Raw genomic sequence first — 21065 nt, 5'->3', positions numbered from 1 at the left:
TGTGTTTCCTAACATCAGGAGAATTTTTAAATATCTGTTAAGATGAAGAAACATTTCAAAGTTAATAATTCCTACCATTTCATTTTAGATCCTTTGTGAAATTTTAAATAAAATTAAATATTTTCAATGAAAAGCAGTGTTTATAGCATGATTCTATTTTTAGAAAAAAATCTGCCAATCTATTATCTATCTATATTTTATATAGAAAAATATGTGGAACAATATTCATGTGGAACATATTGAACAATATTCAATATACAATATTGATGTTTAGTTTGGGGCAGCATAATTTGAGGCAATGTTTTTACGTATTGTAGGTCTTTTTGTATATTTGCTTTTCTTCATTGCTTGAGTTCACAATAAGCATATATTGCTTTTACAGAAATAAGATCATTTTATTTTTCAGAACAATAGGGACAAGGAGAATGCTTGTGAATGGCTCTCAGAGTGAGGGAGAAAAGGTATTAGTGTGGGGTTAGTATCTGGGGAAATTCTTGGCTGAAGAAACAGGCAGAGCAGTTACCAATGAGATAGCTCTAGATGGGCCTGAGAGAAGGAAAAATACTGGAAAGGCCTGGGCAAAGCAATTTCTTATTCAAAAAATAATAAAAGCCTCCTTACACCTACCACCCATAATACACAGAATACAAGTGTATGCCTTTTTTGGCAATAAGGTTATTATCCTGTGTGTCGTAAGGGATCACTTTAGCAGACAGAGTGGTCAAGCCGTACACATTCCCAAGAAAGAACTGGACCCTGTTTCCTCAGTGATAACCTGTGAACTCTTAAATTACCCTGCCCATTAACTATGTCTTTGTAGACATGAAGCTTTGGCCCATACCTGGTCGTGTAGACAGCTTATACCAACAATGTGACTTAGGGTGGGTGACAGTTATTCTTCTCCCGAGGCCCTGCTGGTATCAGTCTGACCTCTGGGGGTGCTGAAGACTGGTAATTAAGATTAGTCTATGGGTACTCCTTGGCCATGTCATGATCCGCAGTAAAGAGTCTGAGCACCAAGACGCGAGTGAGCTTCTCTAGCTGGCAATGCTTTGTATATGTCACCATGCCTCTTTTCTGGGAGAATTAAGTGCTATTTGTATGGTTCCAGCTGGAAGGAACAACTGGAATCCTGCACTTGTCTCCGCTGGAGGGGAGGGCAGCCCTGAGCACCTTTCTCTTTTGGTGACTTTAATCTGTCACCTTTCACTCTGTCAAACTATGGCCATAGGTATAATATCTTTTCTGATTTCTGCAAGTCCTTTTGTTGAATCACAAAAATTGAGGTTTGTCTTGGGAACTTTGGACGTGACCCCAACTTTACAGATGAAGAACTACAGCTTATAAGGTTTACGTGGATTGCTCATGGTCATGCATCCAGAGCTAGGATTTAAACCTAGGTTTTCTTCTTTATCAAGACTAGCTTTTCTGTACAACAGAAGTTTTCAAACTATTTTTCTTTTTAGCAATACACCACTTTGGGATGTGTGTATGAAAAAAACTTAATACAGCCCCCAGTATACAAGTTAACAAATAGAACGGTATGGTCTTCTCATTGAAGTATGGGTGGGAGGAAGTTTTGAGTCATACATTGTGGTTCCACTAGCCTGTCCCCTGACCACCTCTGAAGCATTGTCACCCTAAGCTAGGCCTCTGAGAATGAGGTTGTGAGGCTACCCCAGGCACATTTATGACTTTGGAGAGACTGCCCTGTCTCTTCAGCCTTCGCCATCTGCAAAACTGCCCTATGATCATTTCAGGCTTTGTGCTCCTGGAAGCTGCTCCTTACTCTCCATGTGTGGCTCAGTGAGCCTTCTGTGTGGTATATAGGACTGCTCTGGATTGCTTGAGGCTAGCTCAGTTCTATCATCTCAGGCCACACATTCCAAGAGATCTCCCAGTCTCACACAAACCAGGAGGGTTGGTTACCCTGTTTGGTCTCCTGTAGTAGTGCCCCTTAAACTTGAATGTGGACATAAGTCAGCTGGACCTTGTGATAATGTAGGCTCTGATCCCCCAGGAAGACTGAGCCCTGAGATTTTGCATTTTTAAGACACTCCCAGGCAATCATGTGGTATTAGGACCATCCTTGAATGGTGAGGGATAGGAGTGCACTTTGTTTTCTCTTTCTCTAGGATCATTGCCTTGGATCATAATGTGCCTCTTTTGTTGGCTTCCTCCATCAAGCTGTGTATTCCTCAGGGAAAGGAACTGTGTATTTCTTTCACACAGGCAAGGAAGGCTTTGTATTCCTGATATTAACAGGGTACTTGGCACAAAGTAGGCCAGAAAGATTTCCTTCCTGTGAATAGAGAAGTGAGTAATATTCCTTAAACAAGGCCTAGGATTTGTGCCTGAGGACCAGCCAAGAAACCTATGAATTCAGTTGGCTAATGGCCTTTGTGTGGGGTCAGCAAGGAACCCAACGGTTAGTTGGGGCAGGGTCTAGTCTGATGTTTACCCTGTGTTCTCATATGCACTTTTGCCCTGAAAGAGATCACTGGCAAGTGTGACCAGTGTGAAGAGAATGGAAGAAGCACAAACACTAAACTGAACGTCTTAGAATTTCTGGAAAAATGGTTTTTGGGAATGAACCCTGGATTTTATCTCCCAAAGCACTGGGGTGTGAGCTGACTTCTTAGCCCCAGTTCTCACACTCTGAAATGCTGCTTCATGGAAACTTAATGGAGTCCGGGCCATTTTCGTTTTGCAATTTCAAACTGGCCCACTCATAAATCCAAGACTGACTTGATAATTTGTGTCAGGTAGAATCCACAAGGCCCCTGAGAAGACCACCTACTCAATAGGGGATGAGAAAAGTTCTGAGAAGTTGAGGGACTTGTTCAAGATCATGCAGAGTGAGCTGCACAGAGCTGAATACGGCTTTCTCATTCCCAACTTGCAGCCCTTTCAACTGTAGCCCACCAAATCCTAGAGTGAAAAACCACCATGCAACAGGGGGAACACCCAGTGGGGCCCCCATTGTAGCATTTTCCAAAGTATCCGGGAAATAGCATTATTTCACTTACAAACAGAACTATCAAAAGTTTAAAAAAAATTCAACTTCACTGAATCCTAAAAGCAACGACCATTTGGCCAACGACCTCTGAATCGAGCTGATTGAATCTGCAGGGGCATTGCCTGGAGCTGGCAGCACTGTGGCCTGGCATAATTTCTCATCTGCTACGGGATAAAGGAAAAAGCAGTTACCCTGTATCTGGGAATCTCCATTTTTCTGAGGGTTTTGACTAGACCTTGATGTTAATTAAATTGTTTTTAGGGCCTAATGTATTATATGTAATGTTTGCCTTCTAATGACCAACAGATGGTTTTTCAATGCTAATGAAGGGTATATAATGACTCCCAGATTCCTAGTAGAAGCCATACAAGTCAGCATGCTGTCAACCAAATGGAGTCTCTGCAGAGTTAGCACTCCCCAGGGCGGGCCACCCAGCCAGGACTTAGGATGCAGTGGGGCAGGGCATTTACCACACTTGCGGTGTTCACTGTGAGGGTCAGGGCACTGAGGACACACTCAGACCACACTGACCTTGAACAGCAGTGCACAGAGTGTACTGAAAGGAGCTTGTTTGTTGAACTGTCGAAGGATACCATAGTTGGAATGGATCTTACAGTCCGGATTTGCCTATATTTGATGATTGTGAGAATCTCATTGTATTATTTAAAAATAACTTTCATTTTTTAAACTGTATTATAAAAGTCATAACTCTGCAGAAAAGTGTATTCCATTAGATATATCAAATATCTTATATATTCTGTTCAGCCCATTTCAAACAAAAATTAATCTAAAGCATACCAAATTAATAGAAATTGTATAACACTAGAAATTTTGTAACATTACTTTGATTCTGTTGATAGGTTATTGTTGGATATTGCACTTAGTCCCAGTCATTAAAAACACTTTCCTTTATTATTTACTTTCTTTTTGCCTCTAATAATATAACTCAAACATCTTTCATGACAGTAAGTGTAAATCATTCTTTTGGACAGTTGCATATTATTGTAGAGTAGGTGTACTATAATCTTTAAAAATTATTCCTTATTCCTTAGGGTTAAATGTGTATGCATACAAAATATTTCCTCAGATTAAATTCCTAGAGGTGGGATACATGCTTTTAAAATTTTTGATACATGCACTTCCAAATTTCCCTCCTGAAGAATTGTGCCAATTTGTATATTTCCACCACTGGAACATGAAAATCACAGTTTCCTTAAATTGTTTTCAATTCCGAGTCTGTTTTCTTTCTTTCTTTCTTTCTTTCTTTCTTTCTTTCTTTCTTTCTTTCTTTCTTTCTTTCTTTCTTTCTTTTTCTTCCCTTCCTCCTTTCCTTCCTCCTTTCCTTCCTTTTTTCCTTTAATTCCTAAAATGATACATACTCATTAAAAACAAAGCACACCAATAATAATTATAGAAAACAAAAAGGACTAATTCTTCTTTTTCTGAATCTCTTCCCTTGATCTTTCTATCCAGTTTCCCTATCAAGAGAGCACTCATTAAATTTGGTGAATATTCTTCCAGAACACAGTCTTATGCATCTACTTTTCATACACTTAATTGTAGATTTGCAATCAGACTTTTTAACCTAACAACATATCTGAAACATCTCTCTAGTATTTACATAGCACTTTAAAATGGATGTGCTGAAATTTTTTTAACTACTTTTTATTAATGAATATTTAGTTACTATATATTCACTATTTCTAACATTTAAAAATGCTGGAGAGGCTATGTGGTTGGAGGGAAGGATCACTTCTTCATCGTTGGTGAGAGTGTAAACTGGTATAACCAACATGGAAATCACTATGGTGAGACCTCAAAAAACTAAAAGTAGAAATTCCATTTGACCCAGCTATTCCTCTTCTAGGTATCTTCCCAAAAGTGTTAAAGACATCATATTACAGTGATACATGCACATCGATATTTATAACAGCACAACTCATAATAGCTAAATCTTGGAAGCAGCTTATATGGCCATCAATAGATAAATGGATAAAAAAATGTATTTATATACAATGGAGTACAACTCTGCCATAAAGAAAGATAAACTTGAGTCATTCATTTGTAGGAAAATGGATGCACTTTGAGACCATAATGTTAGGTAAAGTAAATCAGACACATAACCTTAAATATCACTTGGTTTCTATTATATGAGGAACTCAATATATAAATAAAGTACAAAATAAAAGAGAGATAGCTAGCTAGATAATAGGAAGTAGGGAGATAGAACTTTCTCAAATGGGAAGAGGATCAAAAGATGGAAGGAGGGAGAAGGGAGAAGAGGAGAAGGAGATGATAAAGAATTAAGCTGTGTCACGAACATGTACCAATCCTCATGAGGAATATAATCATTATGTACTGCAAACATATACTAATAAAAAAATTTTAGAAGTCCAATTTAAGAAATGAGAAAACTTGCATAATTTTATAATACACATTTTTTCTGATTTCTTTTTTGTTGTTGAACATTTCTCTTCTTCTTGTTGACCATTTCTGTGTTTTTGCAAATGGCCAAGCCCCATGTTGAAGCATAGGGTACTTGTGGCCCCTAATATTTGGATTAGATATTTACAACACTGGGTCTGTGCTGTAAGTGAGGCCGAGTGTCTGTTTCTGGACAATGGATGTGACCACAGTAAATGTTTATCACTTCCAGGCTGAGGTCGTTAAGAATGGATGAGTCTCGCATGCTGGAAGGAGCCTCGGTTGCCAGAGGCTCACTATACACTCACATTGGACTATGATAGAGGCAGGAAATAGATTCTGTGCTATGCTACTGAAATTTGAGGCTTGTTTATTGCAGAAACTGGCAATACTTACCCTGAAAATTTTATGTACAGCCTCCTTTTTAATTTCTAAAATTATCTCCAACCCTCAAGTAATAGCAATTTTATTTTTAGTACTATTTAGGAATAAACTTATTTAGATTCAATAGCTTCAGGATATTTTCACTGTTTTTCCTGCTGGGAACATTTCTCCTAGGCAGACAGCTGGCTCTTGATCATCTTTCAAGTCTCAATCATCCCTACCTCAAAGAACCTCACCCTGACTGCCAATCGGATAAAATATCCACCCCACACCTAGTGTCCCTTGTAGCAGAATCACTCTCTTCATAGCATTTCTGGGACCTTTTATGTCAACATTTACTGTGTTTGTGTTTGTCTTCTGCTCTTCATGGTAAATCCTTCAAAAAAAAAAAAAAAGAACAGTGACAGGATTGCTCCCATTGTATACTGAACGTTTAATAGAGAATCTCGTTTAAAGTGGGTGCGTGGTAAGTATTTTTTGAGAAATGAATGGTTCACAACACCCCCTGCATACATTTAATAACAGTTCCTCATGTAGGTATAAGTCCTGAGGCAATGCTTCATATATAGGTGGGTTTGTTAGTTTCTCATAGTAAGCCCACAGCTTATGGGAAATTTGAACCACAAATTAAAACCATTGGTATAGGGAGACAAACTCATTTAGCAAAAGCACAATTAAGACCCAGAGAAAAGTGACTTGTCCAAGGTCACCAAGAGAATGATTGTTCAGCTAGGACCAGTCTCTGATTCTTCTAGTATCTACAGCAACACAGGACTGGTTAGCAGAGGCTGCATAGACGCTTGACTTCCACTCCAATCTCTGACACTCACTTGTCCTATGGCTCAGCCTTTCTATTTTCCCTTGGTAAAAAGAAGGCAATAACAGAAGACCCCCAAAGCAAAGGAAACAAAACCAAAAGTAGACAAATTGGATTACAGCAAACTAAAAACACTTCTGCATAGTAAACAATCAACTGGGTGAAAATCAACAGAGTGAACATAAAAAGAGAAAATATTTGTAAACTAGACATCTGTCAGGAGTTTAGGATCTAGAATATATAAAAACTAAACCCTCAGAAGTAAAGAAACAACTCAATTAAAATGAACAATAAACTTAAATAGACATTTCTCAAAAGAAGACATAAATATGACCAACAAGCATATGAAAAAATTCTCAATATCACTAATCACTGGGGAAATACGAATCAAAACCAGAATTCAAATCTTGTAGAATGAGACATCACTTCATTCCAATAAGAATGGCTATTATAAAAAAGACAAAAAATAAAAGGTGTCAGCAAAGACATGGAGAAAAAAGAACAATTGCACATTGTTAGTGAGGATGTAAATTGGTACAACCATTATGGAAAATAGGATGAGGTTTCCTCAAAAATTAAACATAGCACTTCCATATGATCCAGCAATCTCACTGCTGAGTGTGTATCCAAAGGAAATAAAATCAGCATGTCAGAGATATCTGCACTCCTGTGTTTATTGCAGCACTACTCATAGCTGCCAAGAAAAGGAAGCAATGTTAATATCCCTCCATGAGTGAGTAGATAAAGAAAATGTGGTACACATAGATAATGGAATACTATTCAGCCACAAAAAGAATTAAATCCTATCATTTGAAACAACGTGGGTGGAGGTAGAGGTCATTATGTTAAGTGAACTATGCTAGATATGGAAATATATGTGTATAATCTCACAGAAAGACTGCACAATCTCATTTACTCTTTAGCAGGTGCTAAAAATTTTGATCTCAGGAGTTGAGGGTAGAGTGGTGGTTCCCTGAATCTGGGGAGAGTAGAGAGGAGGGAGGGATAAGGAAAATTTAATCAGTGAGGACTGCATTAAAAACAGGTAAGAGGAATAAGGTCTAGCATGCTTGCGGACAGTGGAGTAACTATCAGTAATAATAATATGCTGTATATTTCAGAAAATTAGAAGAATAGACTTGAATGCTTTCACTACAACGACATGAAAATATTTACAGAAATAAATATGTTCACCATCATTTGAGCATCACATAATGTATGCATGTGTACAATTTTTGTGTATAAGTTTACAAATTAAACTAAAAAATTAATTTAAATTTTAAAAATAGTGAAAGAAAGTAAGGTTGTGCCCATGTGTACCAGTCTCAGTGGGAGGCTAGGAGTCTAGTTCAGATAAGCTCCCATTAGTAAATAGATGGTATAATTGCATTGACCAACCTCCTGCCAAGACCCTCCAGAATTTTTCCAGTAGCTCACTCCCGTGCTTAGAAACTCCCCTGCCTTTTATACCAATGGAGTTCAGCTCAGTCTTTTTCCCCTACTGTGATAGCCCTGACTCATGTTGAAATAGTCCTGAATAAAGTCTTCCTTGAATGTAAAAAGAAAATGGGTTAAATAAAAAGAGGACAATGACATTCATGACAATAATTATCATTGGGAAGTTTAAGTAGGTCAAGATAAATTCATGGTTGTGATGATTAGTGTTCCTTTCTGAGAAGGTGGTCAATAAACAGTTATGATGACTATGATAGTTTATAGCAGATGACTTTATTCATCATAATTCATTTATTTCCTCAATCAAATTTATTAACCTTCTTTTATTTTATTGCGAGAGCCTTGCCAGGTGTTGAGACAACAAAGACGTAAGTACATTATCTCTACGCTTGAGAGGCTCTGAGTCTAGTGCTCTGGGAAAGACTCATGAGCAGACAGATGGCTATAGAAGAGTAGGTTCAGTATGGCTGTGAAAGGCAGGGGCAGGCCTCTCCTGAGGTGGGATTGGAGGGCAGAGAGGGCACTTCCTGGTTTCCTTCTCTAGAAAGTGATTCTTCTGTCTGCAGATGCGTAAAGCAACCTAGGGAAATAGTACAAGGAACAGGAGCACATAAACCCAGGACATGACAGAGTGTGATGTTTGAGGACATGTGGACATTTGGAGCCTCTGATGTCTCCTGACACACTTTGTCGTATGCACAGTCTCTCTTCATGTCATTACTGAACCAAAGGGCCTGTCTAGGGCTTGAGAATGTATCATCACTGGAAAGGCTGTTCTGTTCCTACAGGCTGATCACCACCCCCAATATTTCTAACTCAGAAAGGTGCGGGTGGGGCTGGAGAGTTTGCATTTCTTATCGTTCCTTGTAGGTGCTAATGTAGTTTTTCAGGGAACCACAGCCTGAGAGTCCCCGGGGCACCACAGTGGTTCCCATCATTGTTGTACATTAGAACCACAGCAATGCTAGCGTCCTGTCTTCCACATACTTGGTTTTAATTGATTTAGGGTGAAGCTCAAGTGGGTATTTTGTTTGTTTTGGTTTCCTTTTAATAGGTTTTACGTTTTAGATTCACAGAAAAATTGAAGGGAAGTACAAAGATTTCCCTTATACCTTCTGTACCCATGCATGCACAGCCTCCCTCATTACCAATCTCTCCCACCAAAGTGATATATTTGTTACAGCTGATGAACCTACACTGGCACATCCTTTTCACTCAGCATCCATACAGGAGGGTTCACTTTTGGTGTCATCCATTCTATGAGTCTGGAAAACTGTATAATGGGTTATTCACAATTATAATGTCAGTGAGAAGAGTTTCATTGACCTACAAAATCCTATATTCTGCATCTTCAGCCCTTCCCTACTAACTCTGGCAATCACTGATCTTTTCACTATCTCCATAGATTTGCCTTTTTCAGAATATTACATCATTGGAATTATATAATATATGGCCTTTTCAGATTGGCTTCCTTCACTTAGTAATATGCATTTATGATGCCTCTGAGTCTTTCCATAGTTTAATAGGTAATTTATTTTGAGTACCAAATAATATTTTATTGTCTGGATGTATTATAGTTTATTCATCCATTCATGTAATGAGAATGTCTTGGCTACACCCAAATTTTGAAAATGAATAAAGCTGCTGTAAGCACTGGTGTGTAGGATTTGGTGTGTGTTACACCCAGTGAGAGAGAACCAACCAGAGACCGATATTAAATCCACACAGGAGTTTATTACCGGCCAGGACCCGAGCCGAGCATCGGACTCCAGCCTCGACTGGGGATTGGCAAACATGTTTTATACACCTTTGAGGTCAACAGTTTCTAGGCCCCACTATGGGATAGAACTAGTAAAGCAAGCAAAAGGTACAGAAGTGGAACGACCTGCTGTTAGAACATTTGTAAAACAATAGTTGATTAATTGTTGTTTCTAAGAGACTCTAAGGGGAGGTTTCTAAGTTTCCTTCTTCTGAGTTCATCTAAAGGGCAGGCAGGTGGGTCAAGCAGCAATGTGGAGTCTGTCTTGCTAACTAGGGTCCTTCAGTGTGGACATAAGTTTTCAGTTCCTTTGGGTAAATACCAGGAGTATGGTGGCTAGATTATATGGTAAGAATATGCATAGTTTTATAAGAAATTGCCAAAAGTGTTTTAGCAAATGACCACACCCATTCACATTTCCACCAGCAATAAATGAGAGTTACTATTGCTTCATATCCTCACCAGGATTTGATGTTTTCAGTGTTCTGAATTTTGGCCATTCTAGTAGGTATCTAGTGGTATCACATTGTTAAAATTTACTTTTCACAGATCATATATGATGTAGAGCATCTTTTCTTATACTTATCATCCATATCATCCTCTTGGTGTGGAGTCTGTTAAAACTTTGGGATCATATTTTAGTTGACTGATTTTCTTATTATTGGATTTGAAGAGATCTTTGTATATTTTGGATAAAAATCCTTTACCAAGTATATCTTTTGCAAATATTTTCTCCTAGTTTCTGATTTGTTGCTGTACTCTCTTGACAGTATCTCTTGCAGAGCAGAAGTTTTAAATTTGGATGAAGCCCATTTTAACTAATTCTGGTTTTTGTGTGTTTTCCTTTGATGTTATACTTAAAAGAAGTCATTTTTAAGTCCATAGTAATTTAGATTTTCTACTATGTTATATTCTATGAGTTTCATAATTTTGTGTTTTATATTTAAGTCTGTGGTCCATTTTAAGTTAATTTTTGTGAAGGGCATAAGGTCTATGTCTAGATTAACTTACATGCAAATGTCACGTTGTTCCAACACTATTTGTTGAAAATACTATCTTCACTGTATCGCCTCTGTTTCTCTCTCAAAGACAAATTGATTATATTTATGTTGATCATCTATATTTATTAGTGTCTTTCTGGGTTATTTATTCTGTGCCATTGACCTATTTGTCTATTTTGCCAATGCTACACTGTCTCAGTTACCGTGGGTTTATGGTTAGTCTTGAAAGCAAATATTTTTGGTTTTCCAACTTTGCTTTTCTTCTTTAACATTGTGATTACTATTCTAGTTCTTTTCCCTCTCCATATAAAACTTAATCAATTTGTTGATTTCTGAAAATAACCTGCTGGAATTATGCTGGGGACTACATTGACTCTACAGCTCAAGTTGAAAAGAATTGATGTCTTGACAATACTGAGTTTTCCTATTTATCAACATGAAATATTTATTCATTTACTTAGTTCTTTGATTTCTTTTATCAGAGTTTTATAGTTTTTTCATATACATACTTACATATTTTGTTAGATTTATGCTTACTTTTTCTTTGAAAGTATGCCAGTTAATTATTGTCAACTTGACTGTATTAAGAGACCCCTGGAATATGAGTGGATCATGGAGGCACCATACTCACCAGTGGATTAATCCAGAGGTGTTCATAGCTGAATTGCTGTTAGGAAGTAGGCCCAGTTGGAGAAGGTGTGTCACTGGGGCTGTGCCTTTGGAGGATATTGCTCTTGTTGGTACCCTTCTCCTGTGCTCTAGTTCCCAGCCACCTTCTGAGCAGGTTTGTTCCATCATGTCCTTCAATTATGATGTTCCTGCCTTGGAGCCAGCTGACCTTGGACAGAGATCTCTGAAAGTATGAGCCAAATAGGCTGTTTGCTCTTTTAACTTGTCCATGTCAGCATTTTGACTCAGTAATGGGAAAGCTGACTAGTACAGAGTGGTAATACAAATAGTATTGTGTTTTAAATTTCATATTTCACTGTGTATTGGCATATAGGAAAGGAAGAAACTTTCATATATTAACCTTGTATCCTGCAACCTTGATAGAATTGTTTATTAGTTCCAGAAATATTATTTGTCAATTCTTTCAGATCTTCTATGTAGAAAATTATATCATGTGAGAACAAAGACAGCTTCATTTCTTCCTTCTCAATAAGTATACTTATTTTTTCTTTGGAATCGAGTCTCACTATATTGTTCAGGCTGTCCTTGAACTCACTATGAAGCCCAGGCTGACCTCCAGCTCACTGCTATCCCCCCTACCTCAATGTCTCAAGTTCTGTGATTACAGGGATGCACCACTATTCCTGGATCTCAATCAATATACATCTTTTTTCTCCACACATTAGCTAGCACTTCCAGTATGATGCTGAAAAGGAATGGTGAGAGGAGACACACTTGCCTTGTTCTGATTTTAGTGGGTATCTTCTAACTTCTCATCAAGTATGACTTTAGCTGTAGGGTTTTTGGTATGTGTTATTGAGTTGTGGAATTTCCCTCTATTCCTACTTTACTGAGAATTTTTAAACTTTAAAAAGAATATTGGATTTTATAAAAATATTTTACCAAATCCATTGATAGGATTTTATGCTTTTTTCTTTCTTAGCCTGTAGATTTGATGGATTAAATGTTGAACCAATCTTGCATACCTGGGACAAACTCTACCTGGTTGTAATATGTAATTCCTATAATACATTGTTATATTTAATTTGGTAAATTTTTTTGATGATTTTTGCATCTACATCCATGAGAGATGTTAATCTATAGTTATCTTTTCTTGTAATGATTTTCATCTGATTTTGGTGTTAAGATAACACTGGTCTCATTCACTATGAAGTGAATTAGAAAGCTTTCCTTCTCCTTTAATCTTCTGAAAAAGATCGTAGAGAATTGGCATAATTTCTTCTTTACATGTTTGGTAGAATTTACTGGTGACCCCATCTGCCCCTGCTGCTTTCTGTTTAGAAAGATTATAAATTATTGGTTCAATTTATTCAATAGAGAAAAAGTCTTATTTAAATTGCCTATTTCTTCTTAAATGAGTTTTGGGAGATTATGTTTCAAGGAAGTGGTTCATTTTACCTAGATTATCTCAATATTATAGAGCTGTTTATTTTATTCCTTTAGCATCCTTTTAAAATCCATGAGATCTGTAGTGATAGCCCTTCTTTCATTCCAGAGTCATAATTTGTGTTCTCTTTTTTCCTTATCTAGCCTGAATAGAGGCTTATTGATCTTTTTTAAAAATCAGGTTTTTGTTTTGTTGATTTTTTCTATTGATTTATTTTTTTCAGTTCTATTGATTTCTACAGTAATTTTTATAATTTATTTTCTTCTGCTTATTTTGGATTTAAATTGCACCTCATTTTCTAGTTTCTTAAAGTGGAAACTTAGATAACTGAATTTAGCTCTTTCTTCTTCCTGATATATGCATTCCCTGATATAGATTTTCCTCAATGCAGTAGTTGTGCTGTATCTCAATGAATTTTGATAAGTTGTGTTTTCACTTAGTTCAAAAGACTTTTAATTTATTCTTGGTATTTCTTCTTTGACTAATTTGTTACTTATGAATGTACTGTTTAATCTCTACGTATTTTGGGAATTCTTAAATCCATCTTTTGATATTGATTTCTAGTGTGATCGCATTGTGGTTTAAAAGTAGAGTGTATGATTTCTGTTGTTATAAATCAGCTGTATTTTGTGACTCAAAATGTGGGCTATCTTGTTGAATGCTTCATGTGAGCTTGAGAAGAATTTGTGTTCTGCTGTTGTTGAATAAAGTAGTTGACAGATATCCATTATATTCAACTGATTGATTGTCCATTATTTTCAATTGGCAGTGTTGAGTTCAACTCTGTCATTATTGATATTCTGTCTGCTAGATCTGTCTATTTCTGATAGAGGGGAGTTGAATTTTCCAACTGTAATCATGGATTCGTTTTCCTTGCAGCTCTATCAATTTTGCCCTCATATATGTTGAGGCTTTGTTGTTATGTAGATATACTTTAAGGATTGTTAGGTCTATTTTGAAAACTAATCCTTCTGTCATTGTATAATGCTCCTCTTCATCCCTGCTAGCCTGGATTGTTCTGAAACCTGCTCTTATGAAATCAATATAGCTACTCTTGCTTTCTCCGGATTAGTGTTGGCATGGCACATCTTTCTCTTGCATGTCTATTTACTTTTAAGCCATGTCTTTATATTAGTGAGTTTCTTTTGACAACATATACTTGGATTGTGTTTTTTAATTCACTGTGACAACCTCTGTCTTTTAACTGTTGCATTTAGACCAGTGATGTTCAAAGTGATTATTGATATAATTGGATTAATACCTACCATATTTGTTGCTGTTTTCTATTTGATGCCCTTTTTCTTTGTTCCATATGTTAATCCTTATTTTAGGGCTTGTACCTGTATTGCTCCATCAAATAGTACAACACTTAAATAAGAGAGTATCATTTTTTTTCAAGATGAAAAACCAAGGTTTAAAGAAATTAAATATTTTCTGAAGAGTAGGAGTTGTGAAGAAGAGATTCCATTATGCTGCTGGTTGGTGCCTGCACTTTGATTTTGCCCCCACATCTCCTAGAGAACCTTCCATGCCCCATCAAAACCAGCATGGTTGAGATCTGCTCTCACAAGGGATCTTGGTAACATCATCTCATTTAGTCCTCACTCAACCCTAGTTGAAAGGTGCTATTATTATTCCTACTTAATACATGAGGAAATTGAGGCGGAAGGAGACAAAGTAACTTCCTGAGGTCACACAATTGGTAAGTGACAGAGCTGGGATTCAGACCTGGACAGTTTGACTCCAGCACCCTCAATCACTGAAAATTTCCTTGTTGGAAAGTGTGTCACATACTCCTCAGGGTTTAGAAAAGAAGAAAATATCCCTTTTTATAATTTAAAATAGTCTCTTCCATTCTTTATAATTTAGGGATACCCCTAAGAACCACAGCTGTGGGCAGTGAGGACTCAATAACTTAGTTTATCACAGTTTCATATAACAGATGAGAAAACCAAGGAATGGAGAGATTAAAACATTTGCCTAAAGTCAACCCACTATAAAAGGCACAGTCAGGATTCAAACCCTGGCCACACATTTTCAGAGGGTTTCATCTGGTTTTTTCCCACCACACTGACATGCTTCGGGGACAGACACAGTAGTTAATAGATAGAGGCTGTTTCTTTATTTGTTGTCTTACTAAGTGAGTGCAGGCAACCATGGCTTCCTGTAGTAAAATCCTTACTGGGTGGATTGTTTCCCCAGTCCTTGTCATGTGGCTGATGTGTGGTTAATCTGCTTCAGCTGATTTCACCCACTTGAGCACATTCAGGTAGAGGAGCTGAGGAGTGTTTGAGCGTCAAAAAAAATGCTTCAAAGGTTAAAAATTTAAAGCTGCTAAAATCTTGTGCTGTGAGACTAACATTATGTTGTTTAAACCAAAAGCCAGAATGAAGCAAAAGCAACTCCCCCCTGCCCCCCCAAAATACCTAACCAATGAAATAACAAAACACTCAAGTGCCTTGAGTTCAGGCTTACAGGTGAGACAGAAGTCCTTTGAAAACTGAAGGGCTCATACCCTCTAAGGTGGAAGCCCTTAGCTACAAATATCCAGTGCTGCAGAGGAGCTATGAGTCTGTGGCTATGGTATCTTGAGATCTTAAAAAGAGAGATATATATGATTTTGTGCAAAAATTCTCAATTTCAAAAATGATTTTATTATTAGACAAATTTTATTAAATATCACAATGTATAGTATGTGCTAGGCATTGTTCTATGTGTGCTGAGTACAACAGTGAAGAAAACACAGTCTCTGCCCTCAAGGGGCTTATGGCTTAGTGGAGAAAATAGTCAATACATAAATAAACAAGCATGCCATAAACATGATATTTCAATAACTATGTGCACTACGAAGAAGGGAAATAGGGGCAAGAAAAAATACTGCATCCAAGGGATTTGTGATGGATACAGATGGTCTGAGAAGAGCCCACTGATAGGAAGACATTTGAGTAGGCTTGAAGGGCAAGGGAAGGTCAAACACATCAACGTGAGAGCACATCTGGTGTGTTCCAACCCACAGTGGCTAAAATGGAGGAAGGAGAGAGGTAGGAAGTAGATGCTGAGAGAGAGAGAAGGCAGGTCACACAGTCAATGTCAGATGTCAACCAATAGCCAATGTCAGAACTAAAACTTTAGCTTTTTTTTTTTTTTTTAAACTTTAGCTTTTGTGCTGAGACAAGAAGCCAATGGAAAGTTTGAGCAAAGAATTTACATGGTAAGACTTTCTGTTTTGAAGTCATCACTCAAGCTACTATTGGGGGTGCTATGAATCAGAAATGAGGAAAACGTTTAGAAAGTTCTTGTAATATACTCCAGGGGACAGATGATGGTGTTGCAGACTGAATTTATGGTGATGGAAGTAGGAACAAGTTGTCAGGTTCAGAATATGTTGCAAAGATAATGTTGATGGGACCTTGGGATGTAGAGTTTGAGAAAGGAGATGAATTGAGGAAAACTTCAAAGGTAGAAGCTTGAACAGCTGAAAAGCTAAAACTTCCTCCGCTCCATGAAGCAGAAGACTGGGATGTGGGAGAAGGAGGCAGAATCAGGGTTTGGCTACAGGAAGTTCGAGAACCTCTGTAGATATACATAATGAAGATTTGGCATTTGCATTGACTCTAGAGTCTGGGATGGAGACACAGATTTGGGGATGATTGGTACATAGAAGCTATTGGGAGCTAGGAGATTTAATGATTTTGTCTAAGGAATGCATATGGACACAGAAGAGATCTGGTACATGGATTGAATTCAATGTGACCCCTGTCACCTCAGTTACGCTTTGTCTTCATATGTTAGATTATGTGGGAGTAAACTCAGAATAGACAGTGTGTTCGACATAATCAACATTGGGGGTTTGACAGGCACAACCAAATAAAAGGACAGTGAATCTACTTGTAGACCATGGTATGTAACTAGGGGGAACAATATACCTGGGTGAAAGACAATGGAAAGGAGGTAAGATCAATGCATCAGAGGTTCCCATATGGCTGAACTACTATAGTACTGGGGATCTGCAAAGGTAGCATAGTGGTTGGAGGATGGGACAGAGAAATAGTGATCATGAAGAGGTCAGTTGTTCTTGAGAAGAGCAGAGTCTATGAGGGTCTGACCATTGGCATGCGCAGCTGAGGTTTGGGGAAACCGGCCATCGAAGGAGGGTAGGTCAAGGAATTTAAAGGATAGTTCCAAGTAGATTCATCTACAACTGCGGCCCCCAAACTTCAGTGTGCATCAGTAGGATCTGAAGTGTCCTGTTTACCTCTCCCATGTCTGTTACCACCCAACAATTTGTCCTCCCAACATGGTCTCACTGGATCCTGATGCTGCTGATTCAAGACCATACTTTGAGAATTATTGCAATTAATACCTACAAAGATTTTGAAATTGCAAAGAATTATGTCAGGAATAGTAGCTTATCCCATCAGGGAACCAATTAAAGGTCTATTGCCAGAATACATTTTTATTACCAATTAGAGAGACATATGGTGAGGACAGTGAGTTTCAAACTCCTTCGTGTATCAATTATCTGGGGAGCTTGTGAAAAATACAAAGTCCTGGAGAATCTCAAAGATTCAGAATCCATAGTTTTAGGGTAAGGTTTAGGAATATGTATATTAACCAGTGTCAGGTGTATTTTTGAGTTAAGAGGTGAAAGGACCACGCTTCAGAAACAGTGATGCTGAATTAATTATGTCTCAACTACTTGACCTTAGTTCAGTTAGTTGGCCTTCAGGCAGTTTGCCAACTTTTCTGAGCTACAGATATCTTATTACAGAAAAATAGGAATAAATATTTTGCTTTTCAAATCATTGCAAGGATTAAGTGGAATAACCATGAAAAACTTTTGTACACTTTAAATCTCTGTCCACTATTCAATTTGTGTGGATACTGTATAATTATTCATCATTGAGAGAAATTTCCCTATCCAGTGTGCCGCTTGTACGGAGAGGAGAGGTGAGAAGAAAAGAGAGGATTTGCATTTGCTGATTTTCTACAACATCCAAACCACTGTATTAGGTCCTTTACTTCACGTTTTTAAATTTTATTTTCTCGACAAACAGGGGTTTGTGATATCCCTTCAAGTTTTTAAGCAATTGAGAAATAAACACAGTGGTTACATAACAACCACCTGTCTTAACAAAGGTCAAGTTGGACCCAAAGCTGAGATGGACTTCCTGCTTCCCATCCCTGTCTCAAACACTCACTCCTCCCCAGAACCATGCAGATGGAGATACACACATGTACACATACATACTTCATGCCAGTTCTTATGCCACTGTTTCTTTTCTTTCCTTTTCTTCTTCTTTTCTCTTCTTTTCTTCTCTCACTATGCAGTCCAGGCTGGCCTTAAACTCACTATGTAGCACGGGCTGGCCTCAAACTTGCAGTAATCCTCTCACCTCACGCTCTTGCACTACCTTTTCTTGGCTTCAAATCTCCCTTTTATCCTCAGCCCTGTGATGCTGAGGCTGGGGCTGTTTTCCTACTATCAGCTGCTCCCTCTCAGGATCTGCCAGTAGGAGGCACTAGGGAGAGAGCAGGAGGCTGGAGGGGAAAGGATGGAGCTGCCTGTGGGCCTCTTGCTTCTTCCTTGATGCCCCCCTTGAAGCCCCACTTCATCACCCTGACTGGGACGGCTCCTTCCTGCAGCAGTGGCTGAATCCAGGTGGGGGCTTTTTTCAGCGCTTGTGAAACTACTTCCTTGCCCTGCCTTTGCCCTGAAACACTGGAGCACCCCTTTGCAGAAACGTGGGTCCAGCGTCATGTGCTTTTCCAAGTCCTGACTTATAATAAGTCTGCCTCTCCCGCTTGTTGCCCTGGCCTGTGATGGGTAGCAGCTCCTGGCAGTTTCTACCTCTGTTATACTCTCAAGTTCTCTTTTATCCTTTCAGTTACCTAGGTAACAACTCTGTAATTCTTTATATTAAACTCTTTTTTCAAATAACTGGTGTGATTTCTGTGCCTCGAATGTACTTTAACTGATGCACACTGACACAAACACACACATATGAGGGAGGGCAGATAAACAACAGCATATGTCCTCCTGCAGTCCTCAGTTCAAGAGTCAAGGCCTGCCCCAGATAGCTGAGTGCATGGAAAAGGGAGCATGTGACTGGATAAGAAGCTTTATCCTTTGTCCCAAACAGGCAAGGGCAGCCTTGCAGGAGCAGAACTACGCATGCCCCAGTTCCTGATAAGGTTACCACTGATCTGTTAAATCACCCTCCACTGGTGCATCATAGCCTCGACTCTTGAATTCTTAACTCAGTAATATCCTTTAACCCTTAGTCTTTAACCCTAACCCAGCAGGATAAAAATCATCCTCCTTACAAAGACTGAGTTGATCAGATTGCATTATTTGCCCCAAACACGTAGGTAAGTGACCAGGACAGCCTCAGATCTGTCTGCTGACACAAAGCCCCTATTTTCCTATTGCACTGAGTAGCTTTTCTCACCATACAAGGTCCCATTTTAAGAGCTAAGTTCCAGATTACAGCCTAAAACTCCAGGATGTCATTCTACCTTTTAGGATGAAAAGACTTTTCTGTAACCTAGAGAAGAACTTATTGTCTGGTTCACCACCAGAGAATGGAATATTCATTTCTAATTCTTTTTATTTGTGGTAATGGATAAGGTTTTTAAAACATACCCACTTCTTATTATTCAGTGGTGATCTTGGGGAAAGAAATTATACTAGTCATTGAGGTTCTCATATTTTCCTCTCTTCTCCTACTCCTTTACCATTATTAAGGAGAATTCATTATTTTTTCTTAGGTGACCACAAGTGTTACTATGTTCCTCTTGGGCTGATCTAGGTTAATTCCATTTTTGTGAACCCTTTACCATTCTCCCTCCCCCATTCAACACAATCTGGCTTTTGTAGAATCTCTTGGTTTTTTGCCTCTCACTGGAATGCAATCTCTTTGGGAGTAGGAGCAGAGTTTTATTTATCTGTGCACCTCTCTAGCTCAAGTTTGTCTCTGGAGTTGAAATTCATGGGGCTGGAAGTTTAAACAGAAAAATAATACATTATCATTTTCACTAACCTGTAACAGAAATTTAGTGCATCCTTCAATCATGAGTATAAACATGAAGGCACAATAGAATCAGAAGTACCTGTGGCTTTGTCGTAAATAGTAATCCCAGGTGTTCTTAAATTACATTACAGGTTGTTATAGGCATCTCAAAACACCTCACCTCTGATCTGACACAATAATAGTCATTAGACTTTCTGATTGATTATATGACATTTAAATAAATAAACATACATTACTGAGTTACAAAAAAAGGTTTCACAAACCATATTTGAATATATTGGTTTCTTTATAATGCTGTGCTTTTATTTTATGAATTAAATGCATTATTCTGAGAAAGGAATCCACAGGTTTCACTAAACTGATGAAAGTCTTGTCTTAGTGTGTAACTTAGAATCAAAATTGGTGAATGAAATATATGGTGAATGAAAGAATTAGATAATTTTTGTTTCAAAGAAAAACATTTGGTTTAAAAATTAATACATAAAGCTGACATGACAAACAATTTGGCAAATAAATCCATAGTTTTTATAATATTCCAACTTTAGATGAAGTATTGATTTAAATATACATGAAAATTAAATTAGGGAGATTCAATATTTCTTCAAATATTTATTGAATTCTTTTACATGGCAGACACAGGTCTAAGCAATAAACAGAACCAAAATTTCAGTCTTTCCAACTATTGGTGCTGGAACAATTGGACATCTTTATATGGACCCCAACCTATACCTTGCATCACATGAAAAATAATCCAAAATGAAGCATACTCATACAATTGGAGCCTAAATCTATAAGCATCCTTTAGAAGAAAATTTGATAGAGAATCTTTATAACCTTGGTTAGCAAAGATTTATTAAGTGTAACACCAAGACAAAATCCATTTTTAAAAAGTTGATAATTTGGACTTCATAAAAATTATGAACTTCTGCTTTTCAATAGGCATCATTAAGAGAATAAAGACAAAATATAGACTGAAAAGAAGTATTTGTAAATCATGTCTAACGAAACTCATATCAAGAATATATAAACAGCTCTCCAGGTTCATAATAATAAAATAAATACTTCAATTTATAATTGACAAAGAAATTAATGGAC

Source organism: Heterocephalus glaber, unplaced genomic scaffold (assembly GCF_053883595.1).
Source record: "Heterocephalus glaber isolate CG9 unplaced genomic scaffold, H.glaber_assembly_v1.0 deba00001509, whole genome shotgun sequence".
In the NCBI taxonomy this organism is placed as follows: domain Eukaryota; kingdom Metazoa; phylum Chordata; class Mammalia; order Rodentia; family Bathyergidae; genus Heterocephalus; species Heterocephalus glaber.
The sequence above is the reverse complement of the archived record's forward strand: the minus strand, read 5'-3'. Positions refer to the sequence as shown.